This window comes from Odocoileus virginianus, chromosome 19 (assembly GCF_023699985.2).
Source record: "Odocoileus virginianus isolate 20LAN1187 ecotype Illinois chromosome 19, Ovbor_1.2, whole genome shotgun sequence".
NCBI lineage: Eukaryota > Metazoa > Chordata > Mammalia > Artiodactyla > Cervidae > Odocoileus > Odocoileus virginianus.
The window spans coordinates 50,744,622-50,761,248 of record NC_069692.1 but is presented as its reverse complement, the minus strand read 5'-3'; the positions used below and the strand labels follow the sequence as shown (position 1 = coordinate 50,761,248).

The following is a 16,627-nucleotide window of genomic DNA, read 5'->3' as shown; positions in this document are numbered from 1 at the left end:
CCTGGAGTAGGAAATGGCAGCCCGCTCCAGAATTCTTGCCTGGAAAATTCCTTGAACAGAGGAGCCTGGAGGGCTACAGTCCATGGAGCTGCATCGAGTCGGACACGACTGGGCACCCACACATACACACAAGCATAAAGCTTATATTCAAATACTTGAGAATCCTGTGTACAAGGTGGAAATCTAGCATTTCTGTGCAGCAATTTGCAGAGATAAAAGATTAAAAAAAGTTTTTTGATGAAATGGATTATTGTGGAAGATTGTTCTATTTCTCTTTCTGAAGGTCTTCAAATGTAACATATGTCTTCAACCATGTATGTTTGTAAAACCACATTAGGTAATTATTACATGCCACTTTGGCCATCTGATGTGAAGAGCCAACTCATTGGAAAAGACCCTGATGCTGGGAAAGATTGAAGGCGGGAGGAGAAGGGGAAGGCAGAGGGTGGGATGGTTGGATGGCATCACCAACTCAGTGGACATGAGTTTGAGCAAGCTCCAGGAGATGGTGAGGACAGGGAGGCCTGGCGTGCTGCAGTCCATAGGCTTGCGAAGAGTAGGACACGACTGAGTGACTGAAGAACACCAAGGAACAGCTGACTGTGTATCTTACCTTTCAGAGGAGAAGATGCTGAATACATATTAATAACTTAAACATATATTATATAACTAGCAATTTGGTAAGTTCTGTGAGAGAGTGCTATGCAAATACAAATGTGCTTTAATATACTTCAATTTCACATCTAAGATACCTGAAAGTCCCCAAGCATATTTTTCCCCTAAAAACTAGCATTTGTCAAGTGACCTTCTGAAGTGCAGTATTCATTATGGCACGATAAGTTTAGTATGTTCTTTTAGTTTAAGAATAGTGTAATTTTTCACCATTCCTGTCAAATACATTAGAAAGGGAAAAAAGATATTGTTATCTCTGTTTGGCCCTTGAGGAAGTTGAGTCAAGGGGAGATTGAGTAACTTGTCAAAGACAATTAAGTCAGGAAAGCTGTGGCTCTTGAGATCCAGGCACCAGTCACAGGACCATGTTGTCAGGCTTGGCTTTTAGATAGAGAAAGAAACTAAGAAATTCAACTGTAGCCCCGTTATTTTGCAGATGATAATGTTTATGTCAGGGAACTTGCCCGCTATCAGAAAAGTGCAGGAGCTGAATAGGTATGAAGGTGACTTGATCTTAAGACTTTTGTTCTCTTCTGTGACCTTATGCCATGATCCATAAGATTAATTGTAGATTTCATCTAACTTTTGAAGATTTTACTTTAAGTATTCCATTCTGTAAGAGAGAATAATTTTCTCTTCATCCATCCATTGGGTGTAATTTTTGGTAGTCACCCTAGCCTGAAAGACTCAGTGGAGGTCCAGTGCCTAAGATACCTACTTTGAGTCATGATGTTTATCTTTCTACTCCTGCTGGAATTTCTGTTAGAAGGAGGGCACCCACCTGACCCACTCCAGTTTGTTCTTCCCCAAATCCCAGGCTATTTCATATTCACTTAGGTTCACAGCTTATCTTGTCCTTTGCACTGATTTTTGTTCAATCATAAGCTTCACTGTAAGATTGCAGAGATGCATCTTGTGTTTCTGTCTTGGTTTCCTTTGAGGGCCTGTCCTGAATTTATGTCCCTAGTAACTCCCAACAAACATGTAAACTATGTGGTGGGTGTTGAATAGAGGGGTGCCCCAAATATAAACATTCCATGTTTAATTTCATGGAATTTTTAAACTTAATTTTTCTCTCCTGGATATTATATACTCATTCTTAAAAATTTTTTTAAATATAATCATTATTACTGATCTAAATTCTTTACTCCTTTATTAATGTACCATTGTGGATTAGACACTAATGCAAGGAAATATATACTTCCTTTTAACAAAAATACACATAATTTTTAATATTAGGGATAATTTAATGTAATTGGTGGTCTTAACTTTACCATGGCAGGGAGAAATAAAAAGCAGAGCAAAATGGGTTTTATGGCATTTGCATCCTTAATTAATTTTGAAGTCTCTTTAAAAGAAAGACTAAAAAACTGTAGCTATGAATGTGAATATTTGAGACAAGGAAACAAATTCATAAGAAAATGCAAATTTAAAAAACTGGTAAATGCCAAAAATGTCATGAAATTCGGAACAATAATAATTTCAGAAGTTAAATGACTGAGATAGATTTTTAAAATAGTTTTTCCTAAATTTTTGACTGCATGCTTTTTAATCTCCTCTTCATAAGACATTGATTTTATATTTATCCCCCTGAGAAAAATAGAAACTTAATTCAATCTTCCCTCTAGCGTGTATTTTATTATTGATAGCTGAGATGAATAAAACATGCAACTTTGCACAATGGCTGACGTGCTGTTTGTAGTACTGCTTCAGGTTTGTGCTCTGAAAACCCTGGGGTTATGATAAATTCTATTTCATACAATTCCCATCCATAAGAGAGGAAGTATGGTTGTTTATCAAGTTTATTGCTGATAGCAGAGAACTTCTGTTTTGACTAGGCATTGATGAGAACCAAATTCTCCACTTAGAGTTTTATAAGCCTGATGATTGGAATAATTTTCCACTGAAGTCACATCATGCTCTGTATAATTCCAAATCTTTTTTCTCCTCCACTACCCACATCCTTCCATTGCTTGGCACGGTAGGAGATGCTTTTATTGTGATAAAACCTTTGTGTCAGAATGCCTGGAAAGTAACCAATAGGAGGATTCCAGGAATCCATTCTACCTGAGGAAGGAAATGATAATATATTGATTATTCTGACTACGTGCATAGATCCCAGAAGATCGAAATTAAATTTTTAATTTCCTTCATCATAGCTGAATCTCAGATTGCCTGTGGTCATTATACTATCAGCCAGTGTGATAGAGGCAAGACTGTCTTAGAAAGAGAGAGTGGTCTTAACTGATTGCAACTGAAGTATCTTATTTATGCACATTTGACCCATTGAGACCCCATGGACTGTAGCCCTCCCTGTTCCTCTGTTCATGAAATTTCCCAGACGAGAATATTGGAGTAGGTTGCCTTTTCCTACTCTAGAGATAGTCAGTAATGAATATATGTTAGTCTAAAAATCCTAATTTACAATGGAGAACTGCTGTATAGTATCAGGAACTATACGCAATGTCTTATGTTAATGATAACCTATAATGGAAAAGAATTTGAAAAAGAACATATACGTGCATAACTCATCACTGCTATACACTTGAAGCTAACACAATATTGTAAATTAACTAAACTTCAATTTAAAGATAATGGAAAAAAAGACAGCCGATCCTGCAAGGAAGGGACCCTAAAGCTGAAACTTCCTCTGGCCTCTGAAAGTTTGAAATCAGATTCTCCACCAGCCTTATAAATGGACTCCAGAACTTGATTGGAGTTTATTACTGAAGTCTAAGCTTTTTTTCAGTTTCCCTGGTGGCTCAGATGATAAAGAATATGCCTGCAATGTGGGAGAATTGGGTGTGATCCCTGGGTTGGGAAGATCCCCTGGAGAAAGGAATGATTACCCACTCCAGTATTCTTGCCTGGAAAATTCCATGAACAGAGGAGCCTGGCAGGCTACAGTCCATGGGGTCACAAAGAGTCAGCCATGACTTAGCAACTAACACAGAAACACAAGCTTTTCTCTGTGATCATGTAACCCTTTTATTGATGATTTCCCACTGTCTTAATTGTTGCCTATTTTCTCCCATCACTTTGTGTGCAGACACAAAAGACACCCTCAGAGTTTTTTTCCTGATGCAGTTTAAGGAGGGGAGGTGTGGTCAGGGTTCAAGTAAAGTGCCCAGAGTCTAGCTCAGCGGGAAGTTGTCAACAACCGCCCCAGGTCTGGTGGGGTCAGTGACGGAAGTCCTAGCCCCAGAGCCTGGGGGGACTGAGGCCCCAAAGCGGGCAAAGGTGGACTCACCTAGAGCTGGACCTGTTGCCGCCTCCTGACTGTCTGCTGCAGTGGTCTGCTGGAGGCTCGGGGACCCTGCATGCTGCTGTTCATTGAGTACAGAGCAGAGCCGAGAAGGGCAGGCAATGACATGGTGGGTGTGGGGGGGCAAACCAGAATTAACCAGCATAGGCACCAAATACCCTACAATAAAATCTTGAATAATGCAGATTGCTATTTGATTACCTGGGTACATGTCTATGTGAGTTTTTAACATTACCGTTAACTAAACTCTCTTTACCATAATCGAGGGGCTTCCCAGGTGGCCCAGTGGTAAAGAATCAGCCTGTGTGAGTGCAGGAGACACAGAGATGCGGTCCCATCCCTGATTTGGGAAGATCCCCTAGTGTAGGAAATAGCAACCCAATCCCGTTTTCTTGCCTGGAAAATTCCATGGACAGAGGAGCCGTAGGGTGGCAGAGAGTCTGACACAGTTGAGCACACACACATGCACACCACTAACTGAAACTCCATGAAAAAGAAAGCAACGCTGTTATAGTTTTTATTTGATTTATTTTGTTGCCTATTTTTTTTTTTTTTTATGATGGGGGCTAAAAGAAAAGGATACAAAAAGAAGTTCGTAGGTGGTATTGTTACCCAACCAAATTGGGTCCACTTGCCAGAGTGCCCAGTAAAGCCAGTCTACTGACATGGGCTTGTGGTGAAGGAAAGTGCAGCGTTTATCATAGGGCACCAGAAAAGGAGCTTGGGGTACCTGTTGCTCAAAAAATCCAAACTCTCTGATGGGATTTCACCAAAGCACGTTTATAGGCCAGTTGAAGGAGGGTGGTTGCAGGGTATGTGATCATCTATGCACAGTTCGAGGTAACAAGGTGACGTCACAGGGGTTAACATCAGGCTCCAGTAAGTCTGGGGGCTATGTGCTCATGGTCAAGTCATTAACTTCTCCCACTGGGTGAGGTTTTAGCATCTATAAAACAACCAAGGAAATGTGCATCACCTACTGTTATCTGTGTACTTCATGGAGGAACCAAAGTTTCTGTGACTGCATTTGGCTGATGTCCTGTTTGCATTGTTATCTATTCTCCTGATCTGACTGCTACTCTTGTCACTACCTGTTCACATCCTTGTAGTAAGTATGGAGGCAAGACTTTGTGATTTATGTGGAGCCCGGGAGACTTCAGCTCTTCCGTAGGCAGAGGACGTGTGGGGAGAGGTCTGTCTTGGGAAGGGCCATAGGGTCCTGATCGGTTATAATGTGAAGTCATACAATCATGCAATATTGAGGGATTTATTACTAAATATGTTTGTGAAGAATGCACATTTATCAAAGGGCAGTGAATTATATTTTAAGCACACAATGAATCCTCCTGCACACACAGACCCCTGACATCCTGGCCAGCCTACGGACAGCATTTTGATGGCCTCTTCTCATGTCCTTTGACATTCCTGGTCCTTATACTTGTAGCTCCTGCACCATCAGCTTTCCAGGTGGCGCAGTGGTAAAGAATCCTTTTGCCAATGCAGGAGATGCTAGAGATGTGTGTTTGATCTCTGGGTGGGGAAGATCACTGGAGGAGGAAATGGCAATCCACTCCAGTATTCTTGCCTGGAAAATTCCATGGACAGAGGAACCTGGTGGGCAACAGTCCATGGGGTTGCAGGTGGTTGGACATGACTGAGGGTCTGGTCAGACACACACCTGCACCACCGACTTCGGAGAGATCACTCCTGAGTCCTTGTCCAGTGTGTTGATGAGGATAGGCTTTCGTGGGTGTGACAGAGGCAACCTTGTCCTTCCTCCCTGAGTTCCTGGATAGTGCAACCTGAGAAGAAGTGAATAATTAGTGTGGGTGTAAATCTTAGCCTTTGTGTGCTACTGAGCTGCTGGGAGCAATGTGTGGGGCTGACTGCAATTCTGGTGTGTGTGTGGGAGGTTTGTCCCCAAAAGGTTTGGAGATATTATAATGCCCCTTTGTTAGTTTGTGTGTTTTTGAAGCATGGAAACATAGCTTAACATATATTTAGGGGCTACAAGTTTCTTCCTCTAAAAAGTTAAATCTTGAAAGGACTTCTCTTTGGGTGACATAATAATAGGTTTGCTGCCATCAGAATAAATGTTTCTGCCCACTGGTATGCTTTCCGTAAACAAAATCAAATTCCTTTATGTTTTAAATATATAGAAAAACTTAGAAGAACTAAGTTTGCATTTCTAACCTCTGAATAATGTGAAATCATCGGTTCCCTTGGGGTTATGGATGAATGCAGATGTTTGATTTAGAAAAGTTTCAATTTGATTCACTTGACTGGTTTTCTGAGATTGGGCTTGACCCCCAAGCCTGACTTTAATATGCACTTGGATAGGAACTCCCTTGTGTAGGAACGAAATACATTTACACAAATTAAACTATTAAATTCTGTTTGGTATGTAGCATATAATGGGCACCTCAAATGTGACAGTTCCCTTCTTTCACATTTTCACCATGTTTGACTATTTTATGTCTGTTTTTCTATTCATTCCATAAAGAAGCCACTCTGGGTTATGCTTTATTTTACTTTTCTCTTTCATCCTACTGGGCTATGTGGTGATCTTTCTTGCAGCATTGATTGTATATCTGCCAGCACTCAGTGGGTATTCTGTGAGAGTTGTTCCACATGTAGATGTATTTTTGAGTATTTTTGGGAGGAGATAAGCTCCATGTCCTTCTGTTCCACCATCTTGATCTCCATCCCTGGGTTATACTTTTCTTAAGGAAAGGAATAAATTATTCGAAGAATTAAAAACGAGTAGCAATAATCATTTTATGAAATGAAGAGAATATTTTTTTCTAGACAAGTAGGTGCTTTAAAAATGCCACAATTATTTTACATCTTTTAAGGTCTTGATAAATATTTGCCAAAAATTCTTTTCACTGATTTTCATTCATTTCTTATTGCTGTAGATTTTAGGACAAAGTAGATTAAAATACTCATAGGTTTAGATGTAATCATGAGCCCATTTTAGTTGTAGGTGTGTCTGTTGAATACTAGACTGGATCTTGAAATGGAACGTGTTGTATAGAGGACGTGACTATTTTTCTTAAATGCTGCCTGAATTGTGCTGGGCATTGTGGTGGGTTCTCATCATGTTTGCGCTCTCCTCTCTGAAAATAGCTGCTGACTTTGCAAGCGCCTAAGGCACAGCTGCAGGAACCTTCCAGAGCCTCGGAGCAAGGAACTTGCATTTGGTCAATTGATAGATGAATATTCAGTGTCTGAGTTTTATTCCTCTAGGGGAAATTTTAAAATTTATATGTCTGTGACAATCAGAAGCTTATATACACTGGTGGAAATTTCGTTACCTCTAACTATCTCTGTTAGTGGACTTCCCAGAATGAAGACCATGTAATTAAATTTAATGTATTAAAAATGCACCCACCCAAGTGTAACAGATTTGAAAAGCACTGATTCTTTAATTGTGACTTTCCTATCCAGCAATCTTAGGTATGATGACATTGGAAACAGATTAATATAATTTTCTTAAATTCATATTTTATATCATTAATAAATTTATCCAGTGGTCATGTATGGGTGTGAGAGTTGGATTGTGAAGAAAGCTGAGCACCGAAGAAATGATGCTTTTGAACTGTGATGTTGGAGAAGACTCTTGAGAGTCCCTTGGACTGCAAAGAGATCTAACTAGTCCATCAGTCCTGGGTGTTCATTGGAAGGACTGATGTTGAAGCTGAAACTCCAATACTTTGGCCACCTCACATGAAGAGTTGACTCATTGGAAAAGACCCTGATGCTGGGAGGGATTGGAGGCAGGAGGAGAAGGGGACGACAGAGGATGAGATGGTTGGATGGCATCATCGACTCAATGGACATTAGTTTGGGTGAACTCCAGGAGTTGGTGATGGACAGGGAGGCCTGGCGTGCTGTGGTTCTTGGGGTCGCAAAGAGTCAGACATGACTGAGCAACTGAACTGAATAAATTTATTAAGTACATATTTTAAATCACAGATTATTTCAGCACATAGAGAGCTACAATAGGGTCTAACGTTGATATGAAATAATAATAGTAAGCATTTATTAAAATACCAATATCTATGTCTGAGAGTGAGTACTATCCTAGGCCTTAATTAAAAGGACCACAATTTATAACTATCTAAGTAAATTTCACTCTCATTTAAAATGTATATCTGGATTGCTTACAACTTTCAAATGCAGTATCTTTTTCTAACAGATACTAATGAATTGAATGAAAGAAGCTAGATCTTAATGCACAAATAATAACATACAAAAAATTGCTGTTTGAACACAATTATACACCTGTGTATGTAGACAGTCATACATATAAAATCTATGATGTATTAATTCCAATATTTCGACCACACTACTGCAGTTGGTGATTGCAGCCATGAAATTAAAAGATGCTTACTCCTTGGAAGGAAAGTTATGACCAACCTACACAGCACATTAAAAAACATGAGACAAGTGCTCGGGCCTGGTGCACTGGGAAGACACAGAGGGATCGGGTGGAGAGGGAGGTGGGAGGGGGGACTGGGATGGGGAATACATGTAAATCCATGGCTAATTCATTTCAATGTATAACAAAAACTAATGATGGAAAGTAATTAGCCTCCAACTAATAAAAATTAAAAAAAAAAAAAAAGCAGAGGCATTACTTGGCCAAAAAAGGTCTGTCTAGTCAAGGCTGTGGTTTTTCCAGTGGTCATGTATGGATGTGAGAGTTGGACTGTGAAGAAAGCTGAGTGCTGAAGAATTGATGCTTTTAAACTGTGGTGTTGGAGAAGACTCTTGAGAGTCCCTTGGACTGCAAGGAGATCCAACCAGTCCATCCTAAAGGAGATCAGTCCTGGGTGTTCTTTGGAAGGACTGATGCTGAACCTGAAACTCCAGTACTTTGGCCACCTCATGCCAAGAGTTGACTCATTGGAAAAGACCCTGATATTGGGAGGGATTGGGGGTAGGAGGAGAAGAGGATGACAGAGGATGAGATGGCTGGATGGTATCACCGACTCGATGGACATGAGTTTGAGTAAACTCTGGGAGTTGGTGATGGACAGGGAGGCCTGGTGTACTGCAATTCATGGGGTCACAAAGAGTTGTACAAGACTGAGTGACTGAACTGAACTGATAATTATGAAAGAAAGAGGATTTTAATATTTATTCCTAGAATAATTTCAAATATATTCCCTAGGAAACTTAAAATAGGGTAAACATTTCTTAATGTTTCAAGTAACTGTGCAAAATCTCTCGAAATCAGTTTTTTTAGAGTCCATTAACTTTGATGTCATTTAAAATGCTGTTTACATATGGAATAACTACTCTGATTATTCCCTAGGATGTTAATTTGGTGTTTAGAGTAATGAAATCTGCTTTCTTCCACATTTAAAATTGCAGAGGGAAAAAAAAGGCAAAGAACAGTACTACTAGTAAGCTTAGATAGTGAAAAAATGTGATCCGTGCTTCTCAAGTGCTATTTATGCTACTAAATTTCAAGTGCTTTTTTTTTTTAAGAAGTTAGGCACTACATTGAAATGTTCCAGATGTTATACCGTTTCTTGTTAGAAAATACATGAAATATGCCAAAGGTTACTAAACTTGTGCTGTAGCTCCCCAAAAGCCCATGAAACATTCATCAGCAATGATCCTTCACTAATACTGAAATCAAACTAGCAAGGGAAACTCTTTTTGGTTGCTGAGACCAATATTGTCGGTTGAAATTTATCAGACGTTTCATTGCTGTATGTGTTACAAGAATTTGAAATTGATAGAATTTTGAAACTCAATATCATTGTTTTAAAAAGTTTGCCTTTTCACTCTCACTCCTTTGAGACGTTGGAAAATGATTTTTCCTACTGCAAAGGGGGCTGTAAAGCGAAATGAAAGTGGAGGCTACTCGTGCAGAGAGCGTTCCCTCCTTAAAAATGTCAACAGTGAAATAATGTTTTCAAATGGGCTCTTGAGATGACATATCTAAAACCACATACAGAAAAAAAAAAAAGTTGTTGGTTGGTTCTTCTGTGACTGCTCAGTTTCATGGAATCAATTCAAGGAAATTTAGAAGCTGCAAACAGACAGCATGTTCAATTTTAAAGGTAACTGAGTTTAAGGAAGGAAATAATAGTGGGAAATTGCTGGAGATCAGATTTTTCTTAATAAAATCTCCACTCTGTTGTGAGTTTAATGGGTGATATAGTTCATTGACCACATTTTTCCTCATATGTCCCTATAATTCCAACTCTAGGGCTTTGGCTTATGAAAATGAATTGTGCAACAGGGAGAGTAAATGAAATGAATTACCAGGCTTGGGGTTTGGCCATCTATTGAAACATACCCTGTATGTCATGAGCCTTGTGAGAAGATCATTGCAATGTTTTACAGATAGTCTTCAACATTTAAGAAATTATTGAGAAGATAGTACTAGAGTCTTCCATATTTTATAATATTAATCAGTTAACTAGAACATAGCACGTTACTCCTGATTCCTCAGGAACAGTTTTCATTTTGATTAAAATTAAGTAATGCATGATACCCTCTATTCTTTAGTGTTTTTTCCAATTATGTACATTGGTTTTTGATTTTCATGTATACTTGTGCCTGTGAACTGCTAAAATAATTTTTTTCATCCAGAACTTATGATATCAGCAGGACTGGATGTTCTATACTAATCGACAAATTAGATGCACATTAATCACCAGGAACACATGGCACCTACCCCCAAATTTGGAAAGCATTCAAAAGTATCATTTGTGAATTTGGCACTGTTGACAAAATGGCTTTTTTTTTTTTTTGCACAAGGCATAATGCCAGGGGCCTGGTGAATTGACATATTAAACCCTATTTGTAAGGAAGTATGAAGGGTATGGGTATCATTTCTCAACTTGGGTGGTAAGACATATAGAACCATTTGGAATCACCATCAATTAGCATGGCAGAAACCCAACTTCAGTGACTTTCTGATCCAGCCCTTGCCTCTCAGCTCCCTGAGATTTATCCAACTTTGAGGTAAGTGGCGCTAAGATATGGTTATGGAAGTGGGGTGGAGGGAAGATGTGTGTGGAGGCTCATCTGTCTTGTTTTTAGTCCTCTGCCTGTGGACACAGAGGTCTGCTGAGATGGCCGTCATGCCATATGGCCCTAGATTATGTTTCCCATAGATAACCTCAGGGACATGCTGTGTTTGTGTCAGATCAGCCTCTTCAGGTCTGGAGCCCTCCCCATTTTCATAGTTGGCAACCATTTGACTGTTCCCAAGCTACATCAGGGAAAGGAAGTACATCCTTTGTGCTTTTCAAAATTCTAGCAATTGCCTACTTCCGCTGCATCTGCAGATCCCTGAATTGGAATCTTCTTCCTCCCCAGACCATGGTTTCTGTCTTTAGAGAACCCATCAGTCTCCTTAAGTCCTCTTCCCCTCAATGTTGTAGGTACATCTGGGACTTCTATGTGCCCATGTGTTTAAACTTTCAAAAATTAAAATCAGGAATACTTCTTTTCTATGTTGGGTTGTTTTCCATCTCCTGTTATCAGGCAGCAGGCATACTGTAGTCTGTTGTTCAGTTCAGTCGCTCAGTCGTGTCCGACTCTTTGCAACCTCATGGACCACAACACACCAGGCCTCCCTGTCCATCACCAACTCCCAGAGTCCACCCAAACTCATGTCCATCGAGTTGGTGATGCCATCCAGCCATCTCATCCTCTGTCATCCCCTTCTCCTCCTGCCCTCAATCTCTCCCAGCATCAGGGTCTTTTCCAATGAGTTAGTTCTTCACATCAGGTGGCCAGAGTATTGGAGTTTCAGCTTCAACATCAGTCCTTCCAATGAACACCCAGGACTGATCTCCTTTAGGATGGACTGGTTGGAGCTCCTTGCAGTCCAAGGGACTCTCAAGAATCTTCTCCAACACCACAGTTCAAAAGCATCAATTCTTCGGTGCTCAGCCTCTTCACAGTCCAACTCTTACATCCATACATGACTAATGGATAAACCATAGCTTTGACTAGACGGGTGTTTGTTGGCAAAGTAATGTCTCTGCTTTTTAGTATGCTGTCTAGGTTGGTCCTAACTTTCCTTCCAAGGAGTGAGCGTCTCTTAGTTTCACGGTCTGCCGTGATTCTGCCGTTCGGTATGCTGTGATGATTCTCGATCTAAGCCATCCAGCGTGGCAGCCCCTGGCTATGTGTGCCTGTTGGTCGCTTGAAGTGTGCCCAGTGTGACTCAGAAACTGAAGTTTAATTCTGCTTGGTTTTAATTTACATGTAAATTGCCACATGTGGCTAGTGTCTGGCACAGGTAACTGCTTGAATGTGAGAAATGACAAAGCTTTCAAAGAAATGACTATATTGCTAAATATCTTGCAGTCCTAAAACTGTGTCTGAGAAGTGCTATATGGCATATCAGATATGAATTTAACTCATTGCGGCTGCGACTGCTTGCAGAAAAACTTGTCCCTCTTTGTCAATAGATTCTCCTTGTGCTCCTCTCTCACTGATGGGTGCAGGTGGCTGGGAGGGAGAGCAGATGGGAGCCAACCTAAACTTTCAGTGAAAGATCTCTTCTGACTTAAATTCCCCATCTTTCATGAGACGCCTTTCCTTTATTTTCCAGGAAGGTATCAGGATGTGAGAGAAAGCCTACAGACAGGTGTAGGGAATGGGTTCCCTGGATTGTATGCAATCTCTGTGTCTCTTGGTCTCCTAGACACTGGGACTGGAGAGGTCTGGTGTCCGGGCATGGCTTACCCCCGGCTGCCAAAGTCTACAGCAGCTGGGAATCCCAGTCTGCTCTTGGTGGCTCTCACTGTTGGTCACCCTTCCTAGTCTGAGGGGATCAGCCTGCTGGTGTCTCAGTCAGCACTGATGAAGATCTCTGAGAGTCCAAAGAGTCTCTGCATCATTTCCCAGCGTTTTGGATTCTATAGAAGCAAAATAGCAGCCTGTAGCACATTAGACGTGGTGGGAGAAGGAGCTGCTTGCTCAGGTGTTGTTGGCATCTACACCGCTGGAATTCCTGTTGTGGCTTCTCTCAGCCCCTGCGATATCTGGCTGAGATCAAAGTGGTAGTCACTTGAAGGGGTCTGTTTAACTGAATCTCCTCTTCTCCTCTGGAGGCTTTCTCTTTATCTTCCTACCTGGGTAGAACTTCTCTGAAATTCTGTTGTCACTGGTTTATAGTAAGCTTTTATGATCTGAATTAGCCAAGCTTGAGTCTTAATGTTGGGTTCTGCAACATTGTATGGAAAAGCCTGAATGAACTTTTTGACCAACCCAATACTCAAAGGGAACTTCTAAAATTTATCATTTTCTCTTTAGGGAAAGCATTTTTTTTTTCTCACAAATTATTATGTCACTGTGAAATCAGCTGTCTGTTTTTGAAATTAAAAGTAAATAGTTTTTCCTGCATTAGAAGAAGGATATATACAATGATATTAATAATGCAGCCTCTGAATTTGGGGTTTGAAATTTTTTATCCTTTGCGATGTTTTTGAAGATTGACTTTCATCACTTTTATATCCTAAAAAAAGAAAAAAAATCTTAAAGTGAAAGTTGTGAAATTTTTCACAACCTCATTTAAAAGTAAAGTACAAATCACAACTGAATTAATGAAACAGGATAAAGAAGCTCCTGGAATTTGATATCTTATTGTTCTGACAAAAAGCAAATCTCCTGAGCTTCATTTTAAAATATTTAAAATGAGAGTAAAATATTTCACATTACATGAAAAATTCTGAATCATAAACATGTAATTTTAGTCCTAATGATTATAAGTAATTAAGGGACAGTTTCCAATCTGGCTCCAAAGAGTTGAACATTAAACAGTTTTAATCATAAAATGATCATAAAGTGTATATGTCCCTTTGTTGAGAAAATTAGCCATTTATTTGTACATTATAGAAGATTGATATGAAGCACATCTAGCCAAAATGTAGGTAACTTTACTTGATCTCTAAAGAAAGTCTAGAAAACCCCAGATTGTTTTGATTAATTAAAGGACAGCTCATTCTCCTGTAAATTGATGCCATCATAGTATGGTGCTTCTTATTTTGGAGAATTATCACCTGTCAGCTTAGTCAGTGGGAGAATAATAAAAAGGCTTCAGATGATGTAAAGAATCCTATGAAGATACTCTCTGGGCCTGAGCATGGCATGGATCAAGCCGGAGATCAAAATGTCCAACCATGATTTTATGTTAGGAAGAATACAGCTTTCAGTACTTAAACCTAAAAATGAATACTATTCTTTTTGGTGGGACATCATTTTACATTTATGTTAACACAGATAAATGTCATAAAATTGCCATTTCATTTTAATTAACCAGTTGTTTCATGGTTCATTTCAGAATGGACCTCTGAAAGTAAGGACTCTGTTATTTTTAAAGTTAAAAAGTTTTACATACAATCTGCTTTTTGTCATCTGCTTTGATATTCTTATTTAATTAGTGTTAAATGACTGACTTTCTTTGAGCATGCAGAATGAAGTTTAGTTACATTATTTGCTCTCTTAAAAACGCATGAAATAACTTTCTGTGCTGGTTTGCTTTTTTTTCTCTCATTTACTTTAATTTTAGGAGGCTAGTTCAGTTCAGTTCAGTCGCTCAGTCGTGTCCGACTCTTTGTGACCCCATGGACTGCAGCATGCCAGGCCTCCTTGTCCATCACTAACTCCCGGAGTCTTACCCAAACCCATGTCCATTGAGTCGGTGATGCCATCCAACCATCTCATCCTCTGTTGTCCCCTCCTGTCCTCAATCTTTCCCAGCATCAGGGTCTTTTCAAATGAGTCAGCTCTTCGCATCAGGTGGCCAAAGTATTGGAGTTTCAGCTTCAGTATCAGTCCTTCCAATGAACACCCAGGCCTGATCTCCTTTAGGATGGACTGGTTGGATCTCCTTGCAGTCCAAGGGACTCTCAAGAGTCTTCTCCAACACCACAGTTCAAAAGCATCAATTCTTTGGCACTCAGCTTCCTTCACAGTTCAACTCTCATATCCATACATGACCACTGGAAAAACCATAGCCTTGACTAGACGGACCTTTGTTGACAAAGTAGTGTCTCTGCTTTTCAATATGCTGTCTAGGTCGGTTATAACTTTCCTTCCAAGGAGTAAGCGTCTTTTAATTTCATGTCTGCAATCACCATCTGCAGTGATTTTGGAGCCCAGAAGAATAAAGCCAGCCACTGTTTCCACTGTTTCCCCATCTATTTGCCATGAAGTGATGGGACCGGATGCCATGATCTTAGTTTTCCGAATATTGAGCTTTAAGCCAACTTTTTCACTCTCCTCTTTTACTTTCATCACGAGGCTCTTTAGTTCTTCTTCACTTTCTGCCATAAGGGTGGTGTCATCTGCATATCTGAGGCTAAGTCCTTCATAATAACATTCTTTGTTGTTGACCCATCTGTGGGTTTTTTTTTAAATTATTATTATTTCTTAAGACTTATTTTTAGAGCAGTTTTAGGTTTACAACAGAACTGAGAGAGAGACATGGAAATTTCCTTCATTTATACTGCCCTCAGAGGCATAACCCCTCTATGAGTATCCTGCACCGGAGGAACATGTTTGTTACAATTGATGAACCTTCTTTGATGCATCATAAGTCCATAGTTTAGATTACACTTCATTCATGGTGTCATACATTTTTTGGTTAGACAAATGTGTGATGACAATTATCCATTATTATTGTATCATAGTGATTATTTTTACTGCCCTAATTATCCTCTGTGCTTTGCCTATTCAAGTCTGCCCCGACCAGCCCTGGAAATTGTTGATTTTGTTGTTGCTTTTTTTTTTTTTTTTTTTACTGTCTTCACAGTTTTTCCCATTCTAAGATTTTATATAATTGGGATTATAATTGGGATTTTACATCATGTAGCCTTTTCTGATTAGCTTCCTTCTCTTAGTATGCATTTAAGTTTGTTTTATGTCTCATTTCTTTTTTTTCACTGTTATTGCTTAGTTGCTAAGTCATGCCCAACTCTTTTGTGATCCGATTGACTATAGCCCGCCAGGAGCCTCTTTCCATTGGATTTCCCAGGCTTGGAATCCTGGAGTGGGGTGCCAGTTTCTTCTCAGGGGGTCTTCCCGACCCAGGGATTGAACCCATGTCTCCTGCACTGCAGGCAGATTCTTTACCGCTGAGCGACCAGTGCAGCCCTCATTGCTTTTTAGCACTGAATAATATCCCAGTGTCTGGATGGACCACACTTTGTTTATCTATTTATCTACCAGAGGACATCTTGGATGCTTCCAAGCTTTGGCAATTAAGAATGAATCTGCTATAAATATCTGTGTGCAGGATTTTGGGTTGGTGTAAAATTTCAGCTCCTTTGGGTAAATACAAAGGAGTAGAATTGTTGGATAGTGTGGTAGGACTATATTTAGTTTTTTAAGAAGCTGCCAGAGTGTTCTTCACTGTGGTGATGCCATTTGCACTCCCACCAGCAATGAATGAGAGTTCCTGTTGCTCCATTCCTCACTATCATTTGGTGGTGTCACTGTTCTGCATTTTGGCCACTCTAATAAATAATACTGGTTATTTCATTAATAATTCCAGTCATCCTAGTGGAATGACCTAGCTATTTGTTTAACAGACACTTTCAGCATTTTCCGTGTTGCCCTGATTCCCAGACATGTTACTCTTCTTTGCTGTTGAATATTTTCAAGTTCATGTAATTTGTAATCAGAGGAACTTGAGGTTGAATTGTG

At 39.8% G+C, this 16,627-nt stretch overlaps 1 protein-coding gene across 3 annotated transcripts in view; it reads left to right on the top strand.

The window, feature by feature from the left end:
- The window catches only part of ADGRB3 (adhesion G protein-coupled receptor B3), an 856,417-nt gene that overhangs the window by 56,097 nt on the left and 783,693 nt on the right, over positions 1-16,627 (top strand). The window lies entirely within an intron of this gene.